We start from the raw sequence: 26,900 nt of genomic DNA, 5'->3' as shown, positions 1-26,900 counted from the left end.
TCCGCGGCATGTGGGATCCTCCCGGACCGGGGCATGAACCCGTGTCCCCTGCATCGGCAGGCGGATTCTCGACCACTGCGCCACCAGGGAAGCCTAGGATGTATATTTTTTGGTATCCACTTTGGCACCATTATCGCGGCTATTGTGGGAAGATACTATTTTCCCTAAATATGGGAAGTAAAGCCTAATTTCTAGGGTTTTTCTTTTGCAATCAGTAACACCTGGGAGAGTGACATGATTTGTGACAGGAGCAGTACGGAGCCCATGTCAGCCATGTAGGCCAGATTCTAGCTTGTGTTGTATCCTGTATACTCAGCTCCAGAGCACTTTGTAATCATTACCTGATCTTCATGGCATCCCTGACAGGTAAACAGTGCCATTCCCAATTTGAAGATGAAACAATGGAAGTGATTTAAGGCCCTAGGAGTGAGTTTCAGGGCTACCAACAAAAGCTTAACTGCTTTGGCTGTCAGTTTTATGCTTAAGTTCCGTGATTAACACTTTTCAACCAGTGATTCTTGAACTGGCATTGGTCCACAGATGTGCTTTCTGCCAGCCTGTGCGGGTCTGACATTGCATTGGAGCTATTGATACCATTCTGGCAGCTGGAGAACTCCCCAACATCTTTAAAGGTCACAGGGATTGCCATCTCTTGCTTTGTTCAAACGTCAGTTGCTCGTTAAGAATGTTTAATCCTGTGGTTTCTGGTCCCTGATTCCTTTCCTTAGAATTCTTCTCTAAGTCTGAGTATGTTTGTGGGTGTATGTGTGCTTGTGTGTGTGTATGTATGTGTATGTATGTCAGTGTGTTTGTGTGTGTATACATGCCTGTATATGTGTGTGTGCATATGTACCTGTATGTGTGTTTGACTATGCATGTGTGTATATGTGTGTATGTGTGTACGTCGTATGTGCCTGTATATGTGTATTATACTATCCTTGCTTTACCTCTACTGCTTCATTGCTTTACTATTTGCAAAGACAGACTGAACTTTTTTCATTATATCATTCTGCTAGCATCCTTCTGAACACTAATAAGAGAAAATTATTTTTTCCTGGGAAAAATATGGCTGTGTATCCTGACTTTTTTGGCAAGTCGTTTTCTACTCATAATGGGAAGTTTTGATAAAGTGGATTATCTTTTGTGCAGAGTTGTTTTCCTTTGTATTTCTCTGTGCCTACCATTCTCAGTTTTCTATTAAATTATTATTTTCTCTGTTTTACTTTACAAGTTGTAATTGCTTTGTTATCAGAAAGTGGGAGGTAGGTTCTTTTTATCCTTTTATCACCTAGTGTCTTGGTGAATGAATTGTAGCACTCCTCATTACCATAGCTTTGTTCTGCTCAGGTTTTAATGATAATTGCCCTTGTCATTTCTTGTACTATAAGCTATAGAAATCTTCTAGTTAAAGAAGAGACAGCTTAACAAGTCAGAATATATCTTTGAAATGAATTGATAAGGAAATTTTGTGTTTCATTTAAAAGCATTAATTAAATGACAAGGAGCTCATGAAGTGAAATAAACAAAAGATGGACAAATTACACTCTCAGAGAAAGTCCAGGAAAGAAGCACATGGGCATGTGGTTAATTGAGGCAGAACACTATCTTTGTGGATCTGGCTGTTCATTCTACCACCCCCCAATTTATAATCCTTTCAAATTTTCTTTTAACTTTGTTTTCTACTTGGCTGCTCCCTAGATGTCTCTCCTTTAAATGCCAGACTTCTTACTGATTTTTTACTTTTTGATGAGAAAACATATATCTGTATATTTACATTCAGAGTTGTTACTCTGAACCTTAACAGGGGCTGAACTTGTGCAAGCCGGAAGGTCCACACTTCCCTCTTCTTTCGAATAGGGGTATTGCCTGCCAAACCCATCATCAAATAAGGTGAAATCTACAGGAGTACTTCGTGAAGTGTGAAACAGTTATGTAGCTGTGTGGGGGAGTTGCTCTGTAGAATGGATAAAGAGATCAAGGAGCAGTAGAGCAAGGATTTTCTCGCTCAGGATTATCATAGGGTGAATTTCAAAGAAAATCGTGTACTTTGGAAGCAGAGTCCTACTTTATTCCTCTTTGATTTAAATCTTCTGTCTACCCAAGCTTTGCCACTCTTGCCAGATTCTGAGCTAATCCACTTCCAAGACCTTATTTTATTTATTTATTTATTTTTTATTTATTTATTTTTTTTTGTGGTACGCGGGCCTCCCTCTGCTGCGGCCTCTCCCGTTGCGGAGCACAGGCTCCGGACGCGCAGGCTCAGCGGCCATGGCTCACGGGCCCAGCCGCCCCACGGCATGTGGGATCCTCCCAGACCGGGGCGCAAGCCTGGTTCCCCTGCATCGGCAGGCGCACGCGCAACCACTGCGCCACCAGGGAAGCCCTCAAGACCTTATTTTAGAGAAGAGGTAGGGACCCTCATCCTATGCTCCTTTTGCCATTTTGACCAAGGTCAAAACAATTTACACCTGCCAAGTTCAACCAAAATAAAGTAGCTAAAAAAAAATTATTTTCCAAAAGCCAAGAGAAAGCATCCTAGCATTTACAAGAGCATACAGCTGAGGACATTTGTAATTTTTTGATCCATACTTCCCTCTGTCTAGTTGCAGATGAGATTTGGCATTCCTGCTTCTAGCCTGAAGTAGATCTGTATTTTAACTACTTCCATATTCTAAATCCTATCCAAGGTGCCAGGACCAGTGTAGGTTGTTTTTTCACAATGGAAAGTTTTGATAAAGTGAATTCTCTTTTGTACATTTGTTTTCTTTGTATTTCTCTATGCCCACCACTCTCTCAGTTTTGTATTATTATTTTCTGTGTATTACTTTACAAGTTGCAATTGCTTTGTTCGTAGTTAGTTTCTACAAGAAATTGCTTCCTTGTTTTCTCCCAAGGTGTGGGTAAATAGATCTGCTTCTGGGTCAGAAAGATATTTTCATGTTGGTTTGTAAGGATTCTTCTCCTGAACGGTAGTTGGTCCTCCTTACCTGTAAAGAACTGTTGCATTCAAAACTGCATTTATACTGTTCTGAGTGTTAGTGCTCTTATGGTGAATGACATTCACTCTTCCGTCTCTAACGCATAGCATGGAGCCTAATGCATATTAGGGTCTCAGTAAATATTTGTTGGATAAATTAATTGAAGACATACTTTCTATTTTCTGGGTATTTGGAGTCAGACGGAAGAGCTTACAGTTCAGAGCTGTGGGCCCTTGGAATTCCTGTCCTCACACTTGACCTTTTCCCTTAAACTTGCCTCAAGCTTACTCACTAGATGTTTCAGGCTTGTTTAACTTTTTGATGACACTCAGCAGTTCTAGCTAACATCTGGAGGTAGTACATGGTAGGGGATGTGTGGGCCAAGACGATGCCAACTTTCCCTGTAGTCCGATTGTAATAAGTTACTTCCTTGCAGTAACCAGAGGCAGACTCACACTTCACTCTGTGCCTCGTTCGTTACATGTTTGTTTCTGGTTTGAGGGATCCCTCCAACTCTCTGCTCATTTACTAAGCAGAGATGATTGTTTTGTCCCAAGCCCACTGGTTGGATAAGATGTGCATTTTACTCTCCTAGGTCCCCAGATCCTCTCTACTTTTTAGGTACCTTGGGAAAAGGATGATCCAAAATCACATTCTTACAGTTTTAAATCTTCAAAACTACCTTTTTCCCCCACCAATGAATATGGTGTTACAGTTAATGTTTGAAATTTGAATTTAGATTTTCTGATCCAAAACTAGTGCTTTTTCCATGGTATAATACTTTTGAAGATTTAGTGACTTTCAGAAATATGTGATTGACTTAGTGATACTTACTGTGGTACTTGATTATTTATCATTGTCATAGTTAATTGTATTCTAAATCAAATTTCTCTCTTTCCTTTGGTGGCCTAAAAACCTTGTAAGCATTGTCTATACATATTTTTGCCATTTCATTCTTCACCACTTCTTCCAGACTGTTGCAGTCTGGCTTTTATGTCTATCACCTTTACTCAGGTTGTAATTGTCCTAGAAATTAACAAGCCCCATGGTTTTTTTTTTTTTTTTTTTTTTTTTTTTGTGGTACGCGGGCCTTTCACTGTTGTGGCCTCTCCCGTTGTGGGGCACAGGCTCCGGACGGCGCAGGCTCAGCGGCCATGGCTCACGGGCCCAGCCGCTCCGCGGCATGTGGGATCCTCCCAGACCGGGGCGCAAACCCGGTTCCCCTGCATCGGCAGGTGGACGCGCAACCACTGCGCCACCAGGGAAGCCCAGCCCCATGGTTTTGAGTGCTCTCTTCCTGGGACTTTCTGTAGTACTGGGGGCTGATGCTCTATTTTCCCTTCTCGTGGCATCAAATACGTGGCACTCTTCAGATGATACTGTTATATCTTAGGTAATTCCTTCAAACATTTTTTTTAATTACAAAAAAATTTCAAACATACAGAAGTGGAAAAAATAGTATAATAAATCCCTGTTTACCTATTAGCCAGTTTCAGTAATGGTTAATACTTTGCTATTCTGAATTTATATACTTCCCCATACTTTATCTTTCACGGGGTTAAAGCAGATCTCAGACTGCATATCATTTGAAATATAAATAATTCAGTATGTATCTCTAAAACACAAAGACTTTAAAAATAACCCTGATGGCATTAGCACACCTAAGCATTAATGATAATTCCTTAGCATCATTCAGGAATCAGTCCGAATTCAATTCCCGTGTTTATGCCACTTATTCTGGAATATGAACCATTTGTCAGTTAGAATTTTCTTTACACTGGATCTGGCCGATTGAAGACTTGAGTGTCTTTAATATGTCCTCTCTCTTCCAGTTTTTTTGAAAACTAGTAATTAGATCTAGAGCAGCACTTTCCAATAGGAATATAATGCAAGCCACATATGTAATTTAAAGTATTCTAGATACTGCTAAATTCCCCTCCAAAGGGGTTGTACTATTTTGCCTTCTCTCCAGCAATGTATGAGAGTACTCATTTCCTTAGAGCCTTCCTTAGAGCCTTGTACTTTAGGACAGTACTCCTAAACTGTCAAGCATAAGGGTTATTGTCAATCTGATTTGTAAGAAATAGCATCGCAGTGTAGTTTTAACTTACACTTCTCTTATCAAGAGCCAGGTTAAACATCTTTTCATTTAAGGGCCATTTCCATTTTCTCTTTTGTGAACTGTCCATACCTTTTGCCCATTTTCTATTGAATTGTTGATCCTTTTATTCTCAATCTCTACAAATTCTTTATATATGAGGAGTATTAGATCTTTGAGTTTGATATAAATAAAAATTGCAATATTTTTCCTCAGGTCCTTTCTTAAACCTTTTCATCTGGCTTTCCCTTCTTCTTCATCCCATCTGTTGGACCACTCTGTGGTTCTGCCATCATACCTCTTATGGTTGCTCTTTCTATCCTTTTCCTGCTGAGCTCATCCATATCAAGAACTCAAAACACATATATCCAAACTGTAAGCTTTTCAAGGAGGGGACCCACGTTATATTAATTTTTGTATTTCTAGCACCCAAAGTAGTGGCTAGCTCATGTGAGATAGTCTTTGTTTTCGAACCTCTCTGTTGTGATACTCAATATGTATATGTCTGACCTCTACTTGTACTATGCATCTTTGTTCATGTCATTCTTACCACCTGGAATTTCCTTTTTTTTTTTTTTCTAGATCTGAACCAATTAAAATTTTATCTACCTTTCAAGGCTCATCTGTGCCACTTCCTCTGTGAAAGCTTTCCTGTTTTCCTCAATGTTATTTCTCCTTTCTTTGAAATCTTTTACAATTTATGTCTTTCTTTTGGTCCTTACCATGTGACCCTTCCCCTTACTTATATCCTTTGGAAAAGAGCCTAGTACACAGGCTGCAAAGAAAAGAATAGTTGTTGAATTAAACTGAATATGAATGATGTGTTCTTTATCCATTTTGTGTATTTGTCTTATTTTTCCTATCTAAGTTCCCATTATAAGTTTCCTGAAGGCACATCAGATCAGACTCAAAGACTGGAAATATTTCAAGCATTCAATTAATATCTTATTAAATAAAAATTAACTTGGTTTAAAATAGACTATAATCATTTTAGTGTTAGTTTCAGGACTAATGGGCATTATTTTAGAGATGAAAATCCATATGGTATAGCTGGAAGAGGAACAGTTTCTAGCCCTAGCTCAGTCATAATTAGCAGATAAATAACCTAGAGAAGTTAGTCACCTGGGTAAGTTACTTCAATGGTCTGAAGGTATTTCTTTTCTTTTTCTTTACTCCTTTCTTTGGGGAGTGGGTGTGGGAGCAGAATTCATTTGCAAAATACTGAGTTACTTAGACTACTCAATTTATAGAACATTTTTTTCATTGGGCTGTGCAAGGCTCATTTAATTACTCTTTATCTCAGAACCCCACCCCCATTCCTGCCTATCCTGTCATCACTTACTTGAATGTGTGTGATAGATATCTTCAGATATGCATCCTTATAAATTATATACAGTTGTTTTGTGTGACTTTGGGTTTGGCCATGTGGCTGTTTTTAACCAATAAAATGGGGGAGGAGTGCCAGTATACTAGATTCAAGTCTAGGATTTAAAGAGGACTTGAATGTTTCCATGTGCTTTCTTGTGCTGTTGCTGTCACCAAGAAAAAAGTAGCCTGGTAGTTTCAGGAGGAGATGATTACTGTTTTTAGATTGTTGATTATAAAACTCTTTTCTTATTTCTGAAGATATTTTGCTTGTTGCCATGATGTTGGACATCAATGAATAAAAAATGACCTGGAAGCAGTGTAACATGGGATTTTGTGGAAATACCATCATGAAAATCATTTAGAGAATTACTAAAAGTACAGATCCTTTGGCTCATCCAGAGATTCTGAATCAGAAGTTCTATGATGGGGCACAGGAATATGTATTTTAAAAAATATAGATAGTGATTCAGATGTGGGTGCTTCTTGGATCACATTTTGAGAAATGTTCTGTTCTCTTCTGTATGATATAATGTGATAAATATATGCCCATATGATGTTTATCTATCATCTCTCCATTACTAGTCTATTTATTTCACTTACATATCTCAAACATATTAACATATAGCCTTATGGAGATTTAAAAATAAGATTTGAACTGACACTTTATAAGAGACGGCTTGCTTAAAGATGCCACTTCACCAATGATCTCAACCGTTCTCTCTACAAATTGGGTTTATCTGCTTCATATTTTTCTCTGTCAAGGAGAAGTCTCTTCTCTGACCTTTCATCGTGAATTCTTAGCTCATTTGAGTGGGCTAATTCTTGATTAGCCCACTCAAATGGACATTGCTGCTGTATGTGTCAGTAGAATAGAAAGCTGACGAGGTGATGTGACTCCACGGATGCTTAAAGCCCTTTTGACCTGAACTATCTGTCTTCACCTCAGTCAGAGGACCCAGAATTCCCACTAGCTCACAGCATTGAAGGTTCCTGATAAAATGCATTTATTGTTTGGGAAGAAGTAATATACTCTCCTTTTTTTTTTGGAAGAATATATATCAAACTCTTCACAGCTGTGGGGCAGAATGGAGAGATTATTGGAGAATAGTGGGGAAGGGGTTTTTATACTCTACATACTTCTTTATTATTTTAATATTTTGCTACAGTACTTTTATGGTTTTATATAAAGGCATTTTATTTTTATTTTTTTAAATTTAATTTTTATTTTATATTAGAGTGTAGTTGATTTACAATATTGTAACACACTCTCCTTTAGTGGTCATTGTTACTTTTTGTTGAAATAGTTTTGCAGATTTTTAGCCAGTCCCTTAATTAGGACTTAGATAATGGGCAGTTTTGATCACAAAATAGGGGACAAGAAATAGCAGGAATATGGATCATTTTGTAGGACAGGCCTAGCAGTATGCATATCTGGACAAACTGGGATAAGGCAGGATTGATAGGAAAGGGGACGGGCTGGTCCTTTAGACATACTTCTACTTTGCATTTTTTTCCTAGGAAAAGAAGCCTTCATTTATAATGATGCTCTTTCCTATTTCTTGTAATGAATGTTTGTGTTCAGCTAAATAGTGCATATACAGTTTTTAAATGAGGAAAGCTTTTGGGCTAAGGAATAGTCTTTAGGTGACAAATATTATTTTAATGCTAAAATTAAATAAGGAACCAATAATTTTGCAGGGAAGCATGCTTCATTTGCATGTTGATTAAAACATATCTGTGGGGCTTCCCTGGTGGCACAGTGGTTGAGAGTCCGCCTGCCGGTGCAGGGGACATGGGTTCGTGCCCCGGTCCGGGAAGATCCCACATGCTGCAGAGCAGCTGGGCCCGTGAGCCATGGCCGCTGAGCCTGCACCTCCGGAGCCTGTGCTCCGCAACGGGAGAGGCCACAACAGTGAGAGGCCCGCGTACCAGAAAAAATAAAATAAAATAAAATAAAACATATCTGTGAAGACTGAGGCAGGAGTTGAATAAATAAACTTTGTATATGGATCGTATATATATTTTCTGGTTAGAAGTGGGAAATATTCTTTGCCTAGGAAGGATCTGAAATGACTGGAGGGAGAATGGATCACTTATAAAGATCTCCTTAGCGAATTTCAAGCAGCTTCCTTATCTGTGCTGGTCTGCATGCTAGTGTGTACCCAGCTGTGAATTTAGTGGGTAGGTGCATGAGCTTCTTTTTCTCTATAAAGCTGAAAAAGCAAAGCAAAACAAAACACCCTTTCCCCAGAACTGTCTTTTATTGTTGTACAGCATTCATTTTTGTTAGAACTAAATTCTTGGTACACATGCCAGGGGTTATTATTGTCAATCTCCTTCAATCTTGGATATACTGTGGTTTGTAAGGTATGGGTTTTTTTTCCCCTTTGCACTTGGGTGTTGGAATTATAATCACGCCGTATCCAATAAGAACTGCCCAGGTCAATCCTAAGGATTTCTTTGTGTAGTTGGAAGATATCCTTTGTTATTATTCTTTTTTCTGATCATATGTCAAATGCTTTTCCTTGTCACTTGTGATTTTTCATCCTTTTTGGCCATGTCATCAATACTATTTACAGTTTTATTTAGGACCCTATTTTGCTGACAGCTGTCACAAATATGATTAGGATTTTGATGTGGAAGCTGATTTGATTCTTGAATCTTGCTTTTCTGCCAATTCATTAAAAAAAAATCTTAGAAGAATGTTCAGTTAGGCCCCAGGAGCACCAATTTGCTCAATAAATATGATTTGATAGTGATTAAGGTGACATTTTTCGGCAAGCCATCAATGTCCTTGCCAAGTGCTAATCTTTATATTTATATGATGTTGCTTATTTGAAGTACTCAAAATGCTTTATGAGCCCGCTCTGAGAGCTTGGTGTCAGTGTCAACGGCTGTTGAGAGTTTGTTCCTTGACATTATTTTCAAAATGCAACAAAAGAAAATATAGTTGAAGCCACTGGAGATTTCATTTTCATGGAGAAATAGAAGATCAAATATGTTAGCTATCTGAAATGGGCCCTTAGCAGGGACAGCTGACTTTATCATTATTTTCATTTCATTATTGTCTGTAAGATGGGCAGGAAAGAGAAATAGAATGGGTATGTTTTAGCTCTTATTTGACCAGATCTTAGTCAAAAGGCATTTGAACATCAGGAATTACATATAGCAGCAATTGATAGGATAATATTTGATATTATAGTATTAGCACAAGTGATTAAGTTCTGGAGTACGTGCTCTCTTTTTAATACTTGGAAAATGTCTTAATGTCCTTGATCCTTAGTTCAGGAGTGGGCAAACTACAGTCCATGGGCCAAATACTGCCCACAGCTTGTTTTGTAAATAAGTTTTATTGGAACACAGCCATGTCCATTCATTTATGTATTTTCATTGTTAGCTTTCTTGCTGCAATGGCAGAGTTGAGTATCATCCACAAAGCCTAAGATATATACTATCTGGCCCTTTAAGAAAAAGTCTGCCAACTCAAGCTTTGGTTGAATCAAGTGTCCTAGTGGTGCATCCTTGTTGGGGAGTTGGTTATTTTGATAACTCAATTTGAGAAAACGATAAAAAGATGTTTACCGTTTGTTCCACATTATGTTTCTTTGAACATACAGTTTATTTCTAGTATGAATCTCTTTTCATCCAAGGATTTATTATTTGAATCTGTGAAGAAGTACAGTTCTTCACAGAAGAAGTAGTCATTACTTTGTGTTGTGAGTCAGTATCTGCAGAGGGACAGTCATATGTGCAAATTCTGTGGAGTGTATGTATGTGTGTGAGAGAGAAAAATACAAGATCTTTCTTTTGTTTGATTTCCTGTATGTTTCTTATGTGTTACTTACATTGGCTGTTTTACTCTTCAGTCCATTTCTTGCTAGATTAAAATCTGCTTTCCGCACTTGGCAGTAGCCTTGACTTCAGTCAGCATTTGGAAAATGGAGAAGTTGGCATTTGCTTAATACTTACCTTTTGGTGAATTTGTTCTTATTTGTTTGTGTCCAAGTAATACATGCCCAAGGTAAGAAATCTGGAATACAGAGAGAACATGATGAGAAGTGAAACTCTCCTGCCCTACGCCTCACATTCCCAGGCTCATTTCCACCAGCATGTCTTTTCATCATTACAAAAATATTTCTGGTATTTATCTGGATAAAATTTGTCATCCACTATTTCTTGATTTAATGATCTTGGACAATTTCTACTTACTACTGTGAAAGATGAGGATTTGGCTCACTCCACCTGCTCCCCATCTCCTTCTCCTAAACTTTGTTCTACTCTCTTTTTTTTTTTTTGCGGTACGCGGGCCTCTCACTGCCGTGGCCTCTCCTGTTGCGGAGCACAGGCTCCGGACGCGCCGGCTCAGCGGCCGTGGCTCACGGACCCAGCCGCTCCGTGGCATGTGGGATCCTCCCGGACCGGGGCACGAACCCGTGTCCCCTGCATCGGCAGGCGGACTCTCAACCACTGCGCCACCAGGGAAGCCCCTTCTCCTAAACTTTGATAGTTACATCATTATTTTTAGTATTACTTTTAGTTCTTTTCATAACTTTAGAAAATATATCAGTAATTCTTTGGTTCCTTTCCCTTAGTCAATTGACTTGATTTTGATCTAAAATGAAAATATTAGTGCCTTTACCCTTATCCTCTGCCTCTTCTTTATGTTTGTATTTTCCCACCTTCCTTCATTTTAATTTTTGCCTTTCTATTGTCATTTTTAGTATTACTTTTAGTTCTTTTCATAACTTTAGAAAATATATCAGTAATTCTTTGTCTGGTTCCTTTCCCTTAGTCAATTGACTTGATTTTGATCTAAAATGAAAATATTAGTGCCTTTACCCTTATCCTCTGCCTCTTCTTTATGTTTGTATTTTCCCACCTTCCTTCATTTTAATTTTTGCCTTTCTATTGTCAAGATTGATTTACATCTACATTCTGCTCTGCAATTACAACCATACTTTCTCCGTTTTCTGCCTATGTTTGTTGCCTTTGCGGCTAAAAATAATCAATCTTTTATATTACTATAAGTATGAAGTTATTTTTTACTGCTGAGACATGTCATGTGCTATGATTCCTTTTCTTCTGAATTCTATTACATGCCCACAGGCCACTCATCAGGGTAAAATGGAATCTTTTCCCTTATACCTCTGTTTTCCTTTTATAGAATTTCTATTAATCAGATGCTGGCCAACCTGGATTGATTTTATATGCCTCTTATATTTTTGCTCATATTTTCAACTTCTTTTTCCTTTCTGCCCTATATTCTGAAAGCTGTCTCAACTTTATTTTCTATCCATTTTATTGCATTAAAAAATTTTGGCAATTGGTCCTCCTGCTCTTTTTGCTTGCTCTTTCTGGAAAATTCCATGAACTTCCTGCTTCAGCCCTCCCTTCTGATTGTAGTTTGAGTGATGGCTCCCTCTGCTTTCGTGTAAACATAGTACCATCTTATTCCCTACTCTGTCATCCAGAAATCTGCAAAAATATCTGGTCCATTGATGTCCCATATGTTCTCAGCACTTTTGTGAATATACTTCCTCATGTCTTTTTTTAACTGCCATTTTAATGAGTTTCAAAGGAGAAGAGGCAAAGACATATGCAGAGTCTACCATCTTGAACTTTATTACTTTAAAATCATATCTTACTGTGATTTTTCTTTTTTTTAAGAAGCCCAGACTCTTTCACAGTTTATAATAAATAACCAACACATTTATCTAGTATATTTAAATTCAAGTCAACAAATTTTTCTCAAATATTTGGTTATAACTCAGGTTCTTATAAATGCAAAAAATGCACATTTTGATTTTTACTTTCTATAATTTCTCTTTCTTCCAGTCAGTTTTATTTTATATTTTTCAAACTCAAAGTTTTAAAGTTTAAGATCCCACTTGACATGATTTTTAACATTGCATTTATATTAAAATCAGTTTCCTACCATAAATCCATCATAGATTACACATGCATTCAATTAGTTATATAGTTTCTTATGAACACAATAGGCTCAATCTCACTTTTTCTTTTCCCTGTTTGCCTCATTGTGATGTGCTTTTCTAATGAATCCCGCCCCCCCGACATGTTTTTGTACTTACATATAATTTAAGTACAGTTTGGTTCTTTTCCTCAGAGAATCCTTAAGCACAAAGTTATATACTTTTTTCCTCCCCACTTCTTATCTTTAAGATATTTTGTGTGTGGGTAGAGATTGCCTTCTAGTTTTCCTTATTAGACACCTTCCCAAATTCTTTTTTTGGGACTGAATTGTTTCCTCCCAGAATCCCTATGTTGAGGACCCAGCCCATACAGTGTGACTGTATGTGGAGATAGAGCCTTTACAGATGTAATTAAGGTTCATTGAGGTCATAAGGCTTGGGTCCCTGATCCAATGGGAATAGTGCCCATATAAGAAGAGACACCTCTCCACCTTGTGAGCACACAGCAAGAAGGTGGCCATTTGCAAGTCAGGAATTGAGTCTTCACTAGTAACTGAATTGGCTGGCACATTGATCTTGGACTTCCTAGTCTCCAGAACTGTGAGAAATAAATTTCTGTTATTTAAGCCATCCAGTCTATGGTATTTTGTTATGGCAGGCCAAGCTGACCAATACAAATACCTACAAAGGTTTTTTTTTTTTTTTTTTTTTTAAATTTTATTCATTTTATTTATTTTATTTTTGGCTGCATTGGGTCTTCATTGCTGTGCGCCGGCTTTCTGTAGTTGCAGTGAGCAGGGGCTACTCTTCGTTGCAGTGCGCGGGCTTCTCATTGCGGTGGCTTCTCTAGTTGTGGAGAACGGGCTCTAGGCGCCCGGGCTTCGGTAGTTGCCGTACGTGGGCTCAGTAGTTGTGGCTCGCAGGCTCTAGAGCGCAGGCTCAGTAGTTGTGGCACATGGACTTAGTTGCTCCGTGGCATGTGGGATCTTCCCAGACCAGGGCTCGAACCCATGTCCCCTGCATTGGCAGGCAGATTCTTAACCACTGCACCACCAGGGAAGCCCCCCTACAAAGGTTTTGAATTGTTTTCCACTTCTTCTGTAGAGCATTCTATTGCACAGATGCTGACTCAACTAGTTTATTGTTGGCCCTCCTTATCTATGGGTTCTGCATCTGTGGATTCAACCACCTGTGGATGGAAAATATTTGGAAAAAAAAAACCCAACAAGTTCCAAAAAGCAAAACTTGAATTTGCTGTACCCCAGCAACTATATTTATATAGCATTTACAATGTATTAGGTATTATAAGTAATCCAGAGATGATTTAAAGTATATGGGCGGATGTGTGTAGGTTATATGTAAATACTATGCCATTTTATATAAGGGACTTGAGCACCTGTGGATTTTGGTATTTGCGAAATACCACTGTAATTGGTTTATTGAATGGGCTAAACTGGTTCAATCAGAAATGGCTCTCTTTTGGTCTTATCATACTGTTTTGAAGCAAGTTCTTTTGTTTTACTCTTTCTGGACTCTATCTTGGAAGAGTCTGTAGGTGTCTGGTCTTTTTAAGCTATACATTAGTCTAATTATAAAGTCGTTTTAAAAAACTAACCTAGTTCAATGTCAAATCTTAAATTTTCATCCAGTTAAAGATTCCGACTACCTTTCCTGCTCAGGCTGTAGCTACTGCTACAGAACCCAGAAGGGGAAGGGAATTTGGTCTCTTTCTTTGTATTCCTTGTTCTCCAAGCCTCCCCTATTGGCTCTGCTCCTGGCTGCCCAGGGTGAGTAACGTGGGGAGGGTGGGTTTAGAGAAAAGTGGATATAGACTGATATGAGCAGTGCTCCTGCACTCTGGCCATTGATGCCACTGTTATAACAGGAGTTTAAACTGTGGCTCCCTCTCCCCTGTCCCTCCCTCTACGCTTCCCTCGAATGGGATAATGCACATTGTGACCCTTCCTCATATATCCCTGACCCCCAACTGTGTATCCATAGATCCTTCCGGCTTGGAGCATTTTCCTACAGTCAGCTTCCTTAGCTGAGGCCCTTTCAGGCATTTCATGGCTTGCTCCTCTCCAAGGTATCTCTTGGCATAGAAACTTCAAACATATTATCACTGAGCTTAAGCAAATGTTGTGCTCCTTTCTTGCCATGAGATTATTGTTCCTGTCATTGTCATTTGCCTTAGATGGCCTGCTATCTTTATAAAGCTTCTACAGGCATGAGGCTGCTCCTAATCTTTGCTTACTGAATCCGCCCCCCCACCACCCCATCCATTCTAGGAATCTGTGTTAATTTCTCCCAAGAATTTTCTTGCACTCCACTTCAGCCCTGGCATAGGGCTGGCCTCTGGCATAGGGCTCATCAAGGAGCCCTCTTCTAGTGAGAAGCCGTTCCCCTTCCTACCCAAACTGCCAGTATCTCTAATTGATTCTTTTGAGAAACTTCCTCTCTTGGCTTGGAGGTGGAGCACTTATAGGGGGCAGAGGGGAGCGCTACGCCACACCTTCTCTGCTACTGTAAATTCCCTTTAATGAGTTCCTAGTCTCTAGCCTTCTTTTATGTCATGTGGATGGGAGGGAGATGGTCACTGATAGGCTGGAATTCTAACAAGAACACCCTAATATTTCTCCTTAGAAAGAGGCGTTTCTCATCATCTGTTGTCCTCAGTTTTGATGATTTAGCTGAAATGCCACAGTTGCAGGAAAAGTCCCATTTAACATCTTGTTATACTGCTTTGGTAATTAATACTTATTTTCACCAGTCCTAGTCCTTCTTTCCCTGTCAGAAGCAAGTATTGAATGGAAGGGGGAAAAGAGAGCTTCCCTTCTATAGAAATCCTAACTCAAAGTGAGTTATTTCATTTGTGTGGAGAGAAAATGAATATTTCCCTAGTGTCCTTGGTGCTCTCATCTGAGCAAGGCTCTTGTCCTTGAGCAATCTGTTTCTTTGCGTTTCTTCCCTCCCAGCCAGTGGCCATGCTTGACTCACACCCATGTTCCCAGCATATAGCAGAGCGTATAAATTATAACCGGAACTCTGTAAATGCTGATTGAACAATTGACTGTGAGCTGATTGGTTCTTTGTGAAAAGGAGACGGATAATGAAATGGCTATTTGAATCAGTTCCTAATGATCTGAATTGAAGATGAAGTTGTGGAGAGAGCAAAGTTGTATTGAATTCAGGTGCTGTGAAGAGGAAGGTTATGCCCGTAAGGGCAGAGAGGAACTGAAAAGGATAATCCTTCTCCCCCTGTGCCCAGTTGGCTCCCCTAAATATTCTAATTTTAGAGTAATTCTAAAGGCACTTGAATGACTGTGCTAATCCTGAAAGAAGCAGTTTACAGGCAGTGAGGGTCAGAAAAATATCTTTACTTACCTACTAAGATACTTTGGAGAATCACTTAACATCCTATTAAAGGCACAAATCCATCTGTGTTACATGCTTAAAAGACCAGAAATCTTGTTCTTTAGCTGGGAAAACTTTTCCATTTAAGGGCTATGTGCATTCTGCTGATGCAGAAATGGCAAGATTGGCAGGCTCTTCTGATGAATGTGTAGCAGAATATTGTTTTCTGTAGTAACAGATTTTTTCTAGCACCAGTATGGGGTTGACTCTGCCATGGGTTCAAGCAGAAGTACATGTTGACTCTCAGGAAATAAGCTGCTATCTAAATTCAAATGTTTGGACCAGGTACAAACCCAGCAGAGAAAATTGCCTTCTATATAGGACACTGGAATATTCACTTTGCTCCAGCTGAAAAAGTCTCTACGTGGAAAAACCAAATTCAAACAGTCTGATGGGAGAAACGATCAGAGAACTATCAAGTGGCAGAGGGAGGACACTGAGAGGGTCTCTGCCAGCAGGGCTTGTGGGGAGGGTGTTGGACAGAAGTGCCTCTGCTTCATAATGTTGAAGGAAACTGACATTGTTTGGCGATTCCACCCCTTCCCTCACAGTCTCAAAAGGACAGCAGCATAGCAATGTGCTGTTTATATAAATTATAAAGTGTCAGTTGAGGAAAGTTGTGTACTCAGCACGCTCTTAAAACATCTGTCCTAGTAAAACTCTTGGAAATAATCATGAACTAACAGGAGAAAAACAGCTGTGCGTGAGTTGATAGGCTCCACCATACGCCCGCCTGGAATAGATGGACAATAAAATCTTCAGGAATGGGCCCCTGGGGTGTTTGGATCAGTGGACAGACTATTGATTATGTGTAATTTCACCGTGAGCATTTGTTATTTAGCTGTGTGGAAGATACTGGGCCTGGAGTCCAAGGGAAAGCTTCTACTCGTGGACCTGTTAGTTAAAGCCTTTTATACCAATGCTTTCAAAGCAGTATATAAGCAAAAATTACCCTCAAGGGAAGTTTTTGAAGCACTGAGAGATAACGTGTCTGCAACTAAGCAGAGTCATGGAGGTGAGGTTGCAGCCTAGTCCTTCCTTCCTTCTCTGGGCATGAAATTGTATCCTAAGGTTTGATCCTGTTCTTCATCCCTTGCTGTTATCAACTCCCTCCAATAGGATTGGACTTTGTTATTTGTAGAGGCAGAGTGGTTACCTGGGCTCTAAAGGCACAGCCCATGTGGATCATAACGCCACTCTTTTCTCATCCTGTCCTGGGAAGGCTGTTGGAATAAAGCATGTACAAATGTTTCTTTCCCCAGGCTGTAGGAAATGTGATATAAGGAAAGAATACACTCCGCCTGTTCTTTCCTCACTGTATCTTTTAAAATTTTGTTTCTGGGAATGCTCACTATTCAAATGAATTTGTTTCTAAATTAGTAACCCATTGTTTGCATACATAATTGCAATCAACACTTCAAAAATCATTTGAAATTAAAATGTATGTGGGTCAGCTCTCACCCTCCAGATGTTGGTGATTCCTGGCATAGTCTGGGAAATACCTTCTACTTTTTCCCTCTTTGTGGCCAGTGGTGGTAAGCACTGATTTCCAGGGTTCTCTTGTAAGGTACGAAGCCCTGGAGTACAGTTTTCCATCTCGATGCTATTTTTCTTGTGTTGAAAGAGCATTCCAAAATTTATCAGCCTTTACTGGATCCAATCAGTCAGCCACTCTGCACTGCTCAAGGCAGAGTTGTGCCTTTCACCACTGATGTGTGGAAGAGCAATCAGGCGCTGAATTACATGGCTGGCTTTCTTTGTCTTCATCTGTTTAAAGTACTCACCGAGCCCCAGTGAAATAACAGTGCTGTGTGTAAAAGCCCTTGGAAAACCTCATTCATCATCAAGTTGGTAGGGAAACCTGAGCAAATAGCTGAAGGGCCGACTTCACAAAAGGCAAGAACAGACAGTGTTTTGATGTTTTCAGGGATCGTGCTGTGAACATGATTTTGTCTCCCCCACTCCCATCTTCCTGACTTTAAACATTTGGACCCTTAGACTTCAGTCTAAAGCAGACGGAGAGTGAACTACCCAAAGAGGGTCAGTGTGGCAGCTGTTAAAATCATAGCATTTCCAGACCTGATTATCTAATTTGAGAGCCCCAAATATATCATTAAAAGCAGTTTATGCATCTCTATATATCAAGGATGATGCCACCAGCACGGCCAGCTAAGATCATCTAGGTCAAGATGGAAGGGACACATGCTGGCTTAGAGCTGACCTCCCCTGCGGGGATTAACTGCTTTGTAGGTTATTGTTAGTGGTTTAAACTTTAAGTTTGGCTTTCTCTGGAGTACAGCATGATTCTAGCTTACACTCAAGAAATGTTAATATTTGCTGAAGCCAAATATAATTAATGCTGTACTTTGGTTTCAGAAAGGTAATGCATTATAAAACCAAGGATGTGCCATTTTCAGAATATTTATAGTTTGGATAACTCATACAGTGGATCCTCTATAGTACAGATAATTTGTAGTAATTTTAAAATGAAGTGAACTGTCAGGTCAGCTTTGTTTTGGGAGAGGAGTCATTAAAATTGGATTTTTTAGGGAGATACGACTAAACACCTTCTACTTAGGGAAAGGATAGAGTTTCTAGAGAGTGAGGATAAAGTATGTGGCAATCCATACATAGGCTCCCTGTTTTGGCTTTGCAAGCCATTTGATTTGGCGTGTGTGTGTGTGTGTGTGTGTGTGTGTGTGTGTGCACCCATGCACACTATGTTGGGGAGGGGAGCACTTTTTAAAAAAATTTTTTTAAATTTTTATTTTTTTTAACATCTTTATTGGAGTATAATTGCTTTGCAATAGGGTGTTAGTTTCTGCTTTATAACAAAGTGAATCAGCTATACATATACATATATCCCCATATCTGAGGGAAGCACTTTCATGAAGTCTACATTTCTGAACGGTGGTGAATTTGATTTCAACTTGGATCTTAACAAGAAATGTAGCTAGTTATCAATGAATGATTAGTATGAAAGACTTTTTCTTTTTTGTGAAAATTTGTTTAGTCTTTTTTTTTTTTTAATTTTTGGCTGCGTTGGGTTTTTGTTGCTGCACGCGGGCTTTCTCTAGTTGTGGCGAGCCGGGGCTACTCTTCCTTGCGGTGCGCGGGCTTCTCATTGCGGTGGCTTCTCTTGTTGGCGGAGCATGAGCTCTAGGCGCGTGGGCTTCAGTAGTTGTGGCACGTGGGCTCAGTAGTTGTGGCTCGCGGGCTCTAGAGTGCAGGCTCAGTAGTTGTGGCACACAGGCTTAGTTGCTCTGCAGCTTGTGGGATCTTCCCGCACCAGGGATCGAACCTGTGTCCCTTACATTGGCAGGCGGATTCTTAACAACTGTGCCACCAGGGAAGCCCCAACTTTCCATTTTTATATCATCTGGAAAACAAAAAATAAAAAAATGTAGGTTATAGAGTAGTTAGAGCACAGAATGCTCAGGTTAGTGAAGCTATTCTAGTGAAGGCAGGTAGTGTATTAGCGTTAGGATTTTTTCAGTGTGTTGGACAGAAGCAAATCTCCTGAGGAATCCTGTTGGAATACCAGCATATTACAAAGAATTTCAGCACTTCGTGGGTTTAGAGAGGAACTCTTTATTTTACCCAAAAATGATGACTCTGATATATGAGGGCAACATGAAGCCAAGATAGCATGGGACAAAAATGCATTCACATACAGACAAACATCAGCAACACTGAGACAGTTCAAGAAGAAAAGGATTTCAAACTGATCCAAAAGACAGACTAAATATATGCTGTTGCAAAGCATGAAAAAAGTCAGAAGTTGACACTTGAACATGATGCAAAAAAACTTTGCTATGCACTGTTGTGTTTAAGTTAATTGTATACGTAGATAGCTCTCGTTCTATACCATGAGTTCAATTTTTTTCAACAAACCCTTTTGTTTTCTTCACGCACTTCAAGGTTGAAGAAATATCCTAACTGTTATAGATCTCTATCTGTGAACTGGGTTCTATTAAAATTCTGAGATCCAGAGCAGCAATGCCAGATAAGTAGCACCTCTCAGAAGGATGCAGCTTTAATTAAGTATATTTTCTCCAGGAAGTGTCATAGCATGAACTCACTCTCCATATCATCATTCAGGCCTTTGAATGCTTGACCTTTTCCTGAATTCCTCATCGTGGTCTGTTTTCTCAATACTAATAAATTATCACATCACCAAATACAGATAGTTCAAATAACGAAGTAGAGTCCTAGAATGATGTTTCTTAGAACAAAACAAGACAAAATAAAAAACAAAAGCAATCTGTGACAAAAATAACACCCCAAACAATCAAGGCACTATCAGCATCATGTGACGGAAAAGGCATTGGACTGAAAACTGAAAACCATTCTAGTTCTTGCTCTGCTGTATTAAATGGTGGCCCCTTGGTGAGTTCCTTCATCCTCCTAAATATTGGTTTCCTCATCTACGAAATAGTGGGGTTGAATAAGATTACTGCTCCCTTCTATCTGCTTGTAAGATTACAGGATTTTGACAGAAATCTGGGACAGGCGAGTAGAGAATTTCAAATGTATATACATCTCATGTATTATATGTATCATATATGGTAATTTGGTTTCTCTAAGGTAATGCATTATAAAACCAAGGCTTTGGGTTATTTTTAACCCAAATTTGGATTAATATTTGTTTTTTTTTGGGTTATTTACAATTTGGATAACCCATTCATATATATATATTTATATATATATATGGAACTATATACTTCATCTTTCTGACTGATTTAGGCAGAAAAGGAACTTAATAAAATGAAATATTGGGTAGGTCACAGAATCAATAGGAGGGCTTAAAAACCAGTTTGGGGCTCTGCAGCCAGAACAAAGTTCCTAAGATGGTGTCAGAGAACAGCTCTGCTGGGGAAAACTGCCACTGTCACTTCTGAGTTAGGCCTGCAGCTTGTGCCACTGCCACTGTTCCCTTAGCCCCTCCCCCCGTGAAGGTCCCCCAGAGTTCCTGCATCTTTGCACACTGCCTTCTGCTTGAAAGGCTGGGGCGCAGGGCATGTGCCCATACCCTAGCTACTGGAGAAGCCCCAGCGGTGAGTTTCTGGAATTTTTAGCATCTGTTTGGAATTCAGTCCTGTCACCCGCTGAGATTTATAATGTGGGGAATTCCCCAAATATAAACATGCCTTCTGAAAAGTGACAAATGTCTGCTAAACCATCTTCATCCAGTTTAATAGACAATCTGTTCTGTGATGGAGAATTTCTCTACTGAAGTGTTTGAATTCAGCCTATCCCAGGTTAAAACTCTCTCAGAGGTATGTGTGGCTCTTCCTTATTAATATTGCCTTCCCTTTTCCCAAGTGATTGAAGCCATTTCTCTTTGCTCACCTCCAGTTTCTACCAAAACAGTCTCTTTCTCTCTCTTTTTTTCTTCTTTCTCTCCCTCCTTCTTTTCCTCCCTTCCTTCTTTGCTCTTCCTCATTATTCTTTGGAGTAACAAGATGAGAAAGTTATTTCTCTTTGGCTATTAATTGACTTGTAACATTTAAGCTTAATTCTTAAAATGCCCCTTATCCAGTATTTGAATAAGAAGGTACTCAGGCATCTGCAGTGGTTTAGGAAATTTTGTTTGTTTGTTTGTTTTTTCTGGTCGCACCACCCAGCATGCGGGATCTTAGTTACCTGACCAGGAATCGAACCCGTGCCCCCTGCATTGGGAGCACAGAGTCTTAACCACTGGACTGCCAGGGAAGTCCCAGTGGTTTAGGAAATTTTCATTGCTTCTTTTCGTAAGAGGACAGCTTGGAGATTTGGAGGTGGAAATGGACTGTGGAGACAAGGAAATATTTGAAAAAATTGTCCAGATGTACACTGGGTAAGGTTGGGACATGTGATTGATAAAGGATTGATAAAGGGAACTAGGAGGTATGTTTGGGTAACCCCTTGAGAGGAAGCTCTTTGAAAAAGAATACAGATTCAGTCCTGTTCTCTAAGGCTCTGAGAATGTTGCTGTATTGTCCAGTAATTGGTTGGGAAGGCAATACTCCAAAGTGATGTTGAGTCCTTTAATGCATGGAATACATGCGAAGTTATTGTTATACTTTGTGTGAAATATTAGAGGGCTTATACAAAAAATGCAGCTTTCTGACTCAAACTGGAAAATGCTATGATGATGTAATAAACAAAAGTCACCCCACTGTAAGCCTGAAGAACAGTAGAAAGTGAAAATGACTGCTAATAGCATATTGTCAGTGATATAATGTTGCTGCCCTTTGGATGTCAGAACTGGACCTTTTCTGAATTTATTATCATGTTCACGGGGGAAATGCGTGTTCATTACTAGTGCTTAGAGCAAATGGTAAGGTAACCTCTAATTCTACTTAAATGCAAATCGACAAAGCAGATACATGTTATCCTGGTTCTTGAGAATTAGTCCCCTGGGATGGCTCTTCTGAATCAGCATTCCTGAATTATGTGCCATCCTCAGAACAAGGCTTGAACATCAAATGACACTCAGTGGCTCAATCTGTGTAAATAAATCTAAGCCATATGAATCTGACACAAATTGCTTCCTTCAATGAAATGAGTGTTTGCAAGGGACTGCCATGGTGTGAACACTGCTTTTTATATTGACTTCAGAGATCTAAGTCCCCTGCCTGTATATTCAGAGGTAAAAGTTAGTAAAAGTTAATGGTTATCAGAGGTCCAGATTACATTTTGAATAGGTAATATTATCTGATTGGATTACAAACCTTGAGAGAATATGAAGGCTTAAGCAGGAAAGAGTTCCTTCCTTTAAATCAATAGTTACTGTACAGGTGCACAATCCTGTGCTTTAGCATCTTGGGGAAGAGGGGTTATTTGTAAGAAATATTTCATATGTACAACAGCTAGACTCTGTTATGAAAATTGTTTTCTTTTTCCATCAGCCAAGATATCAGGGAAACTTCATAAAAATAAACTAAATTATTTTACTTCTTTGTGTCATATTTCCTTCATCTATAGTAATTTCCATATAATACTGAAGGAGTAACTTGAGGTGGACCCAGTGTTGTTAAAACTTATTCAGATTGTTGATGGCAAGCCAGCTGTGTTTAGGAGCTTAATTTTAAAATAATTTAGATGGAGGCGAGTCCCAGAACAGTTCTACCTTTGTTGAGCCCCAGGTACTTGCGAAACTCTCGATTTATCCTCGTATAAGCTCTGGAGGAATATCTCAGTTACTAATGGCAAAAGTTATCAGGTAGATTGGGAGGAGATGAAGTGGAAAGAAGGAAAGAATGAAAATTTTTTATGCCAATAACATGATAATGAAGAAAGGGATGAACGAAGAAGAGGCAAGTGGCAGTGGCTAAGTGGAATTACTGAGGGTTCAAATGCAGTGTCACAAGCAATCCCACATATAATAAGCACAGAGAAGTTATGACCTTTAGCACCTGTGTGGAAAAGGAAGTAGAGGTATGAGGTGGAGAGGTTCATCCATTCTTCCTGGTGGGGGCTTTTAGGCCATGGGGGGTTCAGATGATGGCTTGATATACTTCTGCTTCTGCTATTACTGTTGCCACTATCACCAGCTTTTATTTGTGGAGCATTTAGTCTTGTCAGATGTCATGCTAAAGCACTGGTATATATTAGCTCATTTACCAGTTCCAAAGATTTCTTCAAAATATAGTGGGATGGTAAAAGTCGCACGGCGTAAGGACCAGGAGACCTTTCTTCTACTTTAATACTGTGATCAGCCATCTACCAGGGGCAACTCATATAACTTTCTAACTGTATGATGAAAATAACAAAATTTAGTTCATGGATTTGCTGTTAAGAAAAAATGAAATAACTCCGATACAGTGATTACCCTCATGTTCTAGCACACTGTCAAGTGTCTTTTTCTTCCCTTTCTAGTTAAACTAATTTCTTTACCTATGATAATTAAATTTTAAAAGTTTCTTTCAGCTGGAATATTTAATATAAATTTGTACTTATCTTGAATTATATAATTTTGGAATTCTTCAACAGAAGTTGTGTTTGACTTATTGCTATACTGTTATTATTTGTAGTGTCTAATGTAATACCTTGCACATAGTGAGTACTCAGAACTTTTATTGGACTAATGGTGGAATTTTTTTTTTTTTTGGCTGTGTTGGGTCTTCGTTGCTGTGCACTTTTTTTTTTTTCTCTATAGTTGCGGAGCGTGGGGGCTGCTCTTTGTTGTGTTGCGTGGGCTTCTCATTGTGGTGGCTTCTCTTGTTGCGGAGCACGGGCTCTAGGCGCGCGGGCTTCAGTAGTTGTGGCTCGTGGGCTCTAGAGCGCAGGCTCAGTAGTTGTGGCACATGGGCGTAGTTGCTCCGCGGCATGTGGGATCTTCCCGGGCCAGGGCTCGAACCCGTGTCCCCTGCATTGGCAGACGGATTCTTAACCACTGCGCCACCAGGGAAGCACTGGTGGAATTTATTTATTTAATTTACTTAAATTTAATTCCTCATTGGAAATAAACCTTTCATATTGGAAAACCTTCAGTGAAACAAAATTATTATAGACAACAAAAACATTACAAATGGAATACTTCAAAGCCATAGCTTCTCTGGGGAACAAATTGGCTCAGGAAATATATAGCTAAAGGCAGCATTACCAGGCATGTTCTCAAGTCTGGTAAAAATTTTCTTTTCTGGAGCAGAGAGGATCAATTTGGTTTTTGCTCAGAACATCAGAAAGATTTCAGTGACAGTCTGTGGGCAATACTTACTCTGAAAGAATTCAACTTATCTACTTATCCAGAGCAAATACATGCTCATCCTGTGCATTACCTTTCTAAGTTGGACAGAAACACACATGGACTGAAATGAACAAGCTCTTTTTTTTCCTTAAAGTAATACTTTCTTAGAAATAATGTTTTCAAATAATTCACAGCACAATTTTTCTGTTTCACCTTTTATATTTGGGTTCAGTAGGCCTGTAAGATTTCCAAAGAATAAGATGAAATCTGAGTGGACCAAGATGTAAAGGAGATAGATTTTGTATCTTTTTGTCTTTAATATCTTTCACACTTTTGAGAGGAAGTCTGAAATCGATATTCCATTCTAGTAGATACTGCTGGTAATTGAAAGCTAAGCTAGAGGTGGATAATTTGGAATACCACAGACCACTTCATCGAAGTTGTTCGTTATTGTAAAACTGGGCTGCCTTCACTAGTTCTAGATTATATTTGTACTAGTAGGTGAGAAAGGAAGAAAATTAAAGAAAAAACAAAAACACCTAGTACTCTGGAGCTAGGAGCATTAAGTTTGGATATGGTTTCTGTATTTACTACATATGGTCTTGTGTGAATTATTTCATCTCTGTTTCCTTGTCAATAAAATAGGGAAAATAATAGGAACTATCTTATTGGATTTTGTGAAGATTAAATGAATTAATATATGTAAAGCACCTGGAAGAGTGTCAGGACGATAGTTGACATAGTATTAATGGTATTATTCCTTCATGCTAATGTTAAGTTTTGCTTTTAAATTTCTAATCCTGTAACTTTCTTCTCCTTCATAATAATATCAGGACATGGGTCCAGAAATTGGGGAATTTATAAGTGTATGTGCATGCATGTATAATTTTTTTTTAGGAGTGAGCAGGTTGTTTTTTTCAAAGTTAATGTCACTAACCTTGAAACATCCTTCAGTAATACAGTTTGAAGAAAAGTCACAATAAAGAACCATATTCTTCATCAAATGGGAAAAAGTGCAGTGGGTATGTATAATAAATGAACATATTATGGAGTAAAGATATAAAATTAAATGTGAATAGGTGGATAAGAAAGTTCAACCAAAAGGATAATGACTTGGAGTTCTAGAATTTTATAAAAGAGGTTTTTATGTCATTAACTACAATGTGGTAGCATTTTTCATGCTGAAGTCTTCTTAGATCTACATATACTTTTGTTCAAAATCTGAATATTCCAAGAGTTGTTTTCAGAGCCACAATGGAATACTGGATAGAATTAAAAAATAAAATCCAATTCTCAATCTTGTTTTCTAGGGAAAGAATGGCTCCTCACCAGCAATTTGTCAATGTAGAAAAAGTCCATCCCTGAGTAGACTGGTAGAATGTAGATGCAGTTGGGGCATAAAACTATTTCTCAAAGAGATACAGTTCTTTAAAGTTGGTCTCACTGAGATAAATCAAGTTTCTTTTCTTTTTCTTTCTTTTTTAAAAATTGATTTTTATTGGAATATAGTTGATTTACAATGTTGTGTTAGTTTATGCTGCACAGCAAAGTGAATCAGTTATACATATACCTATATCCACTCTTTTTTATATTCTATTTCCATATAGGTCATTACAGAGTATTGAGTAGAGTTCCCTGTGCTATACAGTAGGTTCTTATTAGTTATCTATTTTATATGTAGTAGTGAGTGTGTATGTTAATCCCAATCTCCCAATTTATTCCTCCCCCCCTTTCCCCATTGGTAACCATAAGTTTGTTTTCTACATCTGTGAGTCTATTTCTGTTTTGTAAATAAGTTCATTTGTACCATTTTTTAGATTCCACAAATAAGCGATATCATATGATATTTGTCTTTCTCTGTCTGACTTCACTCAGTATGACAATCTCTAGGTCCAATTCAAGTTTATTTTCTATATAAATTGATAATGTGGTACAGTGCTTCAATGCAATATTTGATCATTTATTTTTTTTTCTCACTTACAAAATAACACGTGTTGCTTTCATGAAGACCTGGCTTTGGTTCATGACTCTGTCACTTACTAATAGTAGGGCTGTGGACAAGTAGCTTGATCTTGCTGAACCCCAATTTTGTTATCTGTTAAATGGTGAGAATGCAAAAGCAAACTGTGTGGAGGAATGCAATTTTAAAAGGTATCAATGCCTGGGGAGTAGGAGGCATTCAACAAATGTTAGCCACTGTTATTGCAGGTCTGGACACTCCCCAACAGACCTTCAGTCCTTTTCTCATTTCTACCTATTTTACATTTCAAAGCCTACAAAAATAAATTAAGCTCATCAAAAAATAGGAAGTTAATATCAACGAATAACCTTTAAAAAATTTTAGCTGATTTACAATGTTGTGTTAGTTTCTGGTGTACAGCAAAGTGATTCAGATATATATATATATACACACACACACACACACACACACTTTTTCA

This window comes from Physeter macrocephalus, chromosome 8, assembly GCF_002837175.3.
Source record: "Physeter macrocephalus isolate SW-GA chromosome 8, ASM283717v5, whole genome shotgun sequence".
In the NCBI taxonomy this organism is placed as follows: Eukaryota; Metazoa; Chordata; class Mammalia; order Artiodactyla; family Physeteridae; genus Physeter; species Physeter macrocephalus.
This window is presented reverse-complemented; position numbering follows the sequence as displayed.